Consider the following 3771-nt stretch of genomic DNA (forward strand, 5'->3'; position numbering starts at 1 on the left):
TTTATTTTTAAATTTTATTTTGAAAAAATAATATAATTTGCCAAGTTATTTGGTTTCCTTAATTAAAAGATACTAGATTTAAAATGATAATTTTCTATTGGTTGGTGAACCTAAAGGTTCACCCTAGGGGGTGAACCCAAGAATAACTCCTAAAATCTAACTAATACTAAAAGGGATATATGAGGAGTAGGAAGGTTGTCCACGTCCTCACAAAAAATCGACCAATAAGAAACAACATATTTGCCACGTTATATTTGTTCTTATGTCACTCTAAATAAACCAGCCCACTTAAAATCATTTACGAAATTGTATTTAGCAAATAACGTGAATCCATCATTGGGCTCATTCTTTGTCCGAAACATAATAGCTGTAAATACCGTATATTCATGGTCTTTTTCAATCTCATCATTTCGTCACTACCACTTCCCATTCTCAGTTTGAATGTATACGTTCAACATGTAAACCTCAAATATTGATTACAAATATCCTTAAATCATCATCGGTTTCCATTCCACCACCTCTACACCTTATATCGTCGCTTTGATCGTCCCCAAATCGCAGCCGCCGCCGCTCTCGCCGGAAACTTGCTCACTGCCTTCAACAGCGGGTCATCCCGATCTCTCCCGGCCAGTTGAAACCACTCCGATGGCAACCACACGCCGACGTTGGGGAGCGCGACCCATAGAAGCCTCTGTGGACCTCGCCGGAGTTGTGGATCTCGCCCGGGGCAAGCGCTATCCACTGGCCAATCTTGACTCGCCGTGTTTCCCTCCAAGCCGAACTATACCCAGAGCTGCTTGATTCGACCTCCGCCGTTTCCGCTCAAAACAGATCTAAGAAACCACCACTTCGATCTTGCCGTCCTATAGCAAAACCATAAAGAGGAGAGAACCAGATCTGTGCTCGCTTCTATAGCTTCAGCCGTTTCATACGCAGCTCCGTCGGACTCCACACCACACACGGCCGAAGAAGGAGAGGGGGGTTTCGGAGAAGACATGCAACCAAAAACTTCAGCTCAGCACCGCCGAAATACACATAAAGACAAGCCCTCTCACACCGCGGCGGAGAGGCAAACACGGTGACTGTTGAATAGAGAGGTTGGAGAAAAAAGTTTTGAGAGAGAGAGTCGACTGCATAGCTTTCTTCTTCAGTGACGTTGTTCCTGGTTTGGGGCAATCTGAGCTTCGGTTTTGATCAATTCGCTTTGGTGAGCGAGAAACACAGCAAACGTTGGCTTCTTATTGATGAACTAATCTTTCTACAGCGAGAATTGTGCTCTTTAAGATTCAATATTATCACTGACTGAAACTATTCACAACAGGGTTGTGTTATCCAAGGGTTCATCTCCTAAAACCGTATAGCCCAACAAGATTTACATCTCTCTTTGCCTTTTCTTATTTTACGTTCTCTCATATCAAATTGAACAGATTGATTCCTTCATATGAAGCTTTCGGTGAGAACGTAAAACCCATTTGCTGCAGCGTTTTGATGTCTTTATCAGAGCTAAGGATGACAGACGTACGGATCATGACTGTAGAGGTTTTTCTTTGTATGTTTAATCCTATGGTTTTTAATAGGAGTTCGTTTAGTCTCCCTGACAACCAGACAAATGATTTTTAAAAAGCAAACACAACAACGGATCTGATGGACGGTACATGTTCACTACAACTTAGCACTAGAAAGGTTTACTGTGTTCTGTTTACCCGTTTTAGTACAAAGAGTAGATAGAATATTTCATTATGGTTTGAATTCCCCATCACTTTTCACTGTATGCTTATCTGAATTTGAGCCATGGATTTTGTACCTTTTCTAATTATTACGAACATTGTCCTTTTCAGAGTTATCCGTCTTTTGATTTGGGGAATAATGATCATGTAACAACCAACCTGAAAGAATGTTCTCCATCTGAGCCTCACATGGGATTTACAGTTGAAGGTATATGAAACCTTTAGTGTTCATATGTACCAAGATAATGATTAGTCTTTAAGACGACACCTTTTAAATTGTGCCTTCCTCTTATGTCTCTTACATTCTCCATCAGGTTTAGGTCAAAATAAACTCTAAGAGTCTGCCTAATTCTCAACAGCTATCAGGCAGGTGAGTAGCTTTCATGATTTTTTTTTGGAAAATTTTGTGTTTGATAATGAATTAGCATCCAGAAAAGTCAACGATGGGCTTGCCTTGAAACAGTTCCACGGGAGGGAAAAGGATAAGATGGAATCCCATGCAACACTGTTACTAACACTCCCGTATTTATAAACATAAGGATATGTTAAGAGATTTTTATGCTTTCCACAAACTAAGCTTGACTCTACTCTTCTGATAGGAACATGAGAAACTTCATTAAGCAACTGCATGCATATTCAGGGGAGAGCCAACTGAAAGGTAGTATATTTATCTGGTTTTTCATTGCCAGCTGAAACAAATAATCAAACCAGTGAGAAACTTTAGGTATGGAAGTTTAGCATAGAAGGGAGTTGTCTCTTTCTTTGGGAAGGGATGCTTGATTTGTTCGACTGCTATTATATCGTCGTGATATGATCATATTTTGTTGCTTTTTGTAACTGATATTCATTTAAGTATAATCATAAGCGAGTTTACAATTCAACAAAAGAAGTTTGGGGCACGAACTTATTATTCTCCCTGTGTCATCTTACACTCGACAAAACCAGCGAAATGGAGACATAAACTTTTACTGACTTCAGATTAACAAATTCAGTTTTAACACATCAAGGGATGACGAATGACTGAATGCACAAGTAAAAAGCTCTAAATCAGCGCCAAAAACTGGTGAACACGCGAGTATGGTATGTGGTTATCAAAATTCGGACGCTAAAACTATATTTTCCAAGATTTCTAAAAGACAAGAAAAAAAGACCTTAAATATGAGTTATTTTTGTTTTTCAAAACAGACAGAAAAGGTGACTGTCGAAATTTAGGTTCCATTAACTATTTAGGTTCAAATTTGATAACATCACATAGTGAACTAAGGTTACGTCAAAATCATGATTCTAGTTTAGCAGTATAGATTGTATATGGTTTACTAACGTAAATATTTATATAAATTTTACCAATCATCGCATTATATTTGGGGATAATGCTTATGATATCTGCAGTCTTGCAAATAATAATTTTTATAGACTTATAAGCAACTATAACATTTTTCATATACTCAAGAACACAACAAATAAATAGTTTACTATACCATTGATCGCACCCTTAAAATCAGGAAAACTATAATTATTTGGCCAGAAAATTAGGATTAACTCCTCATTGATCACATTGTTATTATTTTTTTTGTTTGCTCTGCGTTGAACATTTTATATGGGTTTAAATGTTTAGTGATTAGTACTCCTAACTACAATATTCTTTTTTGGGAAAAATTCAAAATATTTGTTTTAAAATTGGTAAAATACATATACGCAATATATGCAATGAGTAATAAATTTGAAGGTTTGACTTGTAGTTTTTCGTTATTTCGTTCTCACAACATTTCTCTTTAGTGAGATATTTGGTAGTGTAGGTTGCACAATTGATAGGAAGCTAATGATTTTGAGATAATGTGAACCAGCAAGAAGAACATGTCTTAGTAAGAAACTCACGTTTGTTTGATATGAGCAGATTCTAAAGTTCAAGAATAATATACCTGCAGTGTGATCAAGTAAATTGTCATGTCTTTTTTCATTCAGTCCTTTACAACTAAAGAAAAAACATGGTTAGAGTAATTTAAAAAGCGGTAAATAATAGAAAACATAAAAGTCTTCCATATAT

General features: G+C 36.9%; 1 long non-coding RNA gene across 4 annotated transcripts; it reads left to right on the top strand.

Moving 5' to 3' along the window:
- Window positions 1–329: 329 nt before the first annotated feature.
- On the top strand, window positions 330–2622 carry LOC106301481. 4 transcript variants are annotated; one of them, XR_001262205.1, is made up of 6 exons: window positions 330–1097; window positions 1139–1651; window positions 1839–1935; window positions 2042–2097; window positions 2191–2385; window positions 2452–2619. It is a non-coding gene; the product is annotated as an uncharacterized LOC106301481 (long non-coding RNA). The 4 variants fall into 4 exon arrangements; XR_001262206.1 differs by having other exon boundaries at window positions 1139–1683; window positions 2191–2622; XR_001262207.1 differs by having other exon boundaries at window positions 2160–2622.
- The last annotated feature ends 1149 nt before the right edge of the window (window positions 2623–3771 follow it).

Source organism: Brassica oleracea, chromosome C7 (assembly GCF_000695525.1).
Source record: "Brassica oleracea var. oleracea cultivar TO1000 chromosome C7, BOL, whole genome shotgun sequence".
Taxonomy (NCBI): domain Eukaryota; kingdom Viridiplantae; phylum Streptophyta; class Magnoliopsida; order Brassicales; family Brassicaceae; genus Brassica; species Brassica oleracea.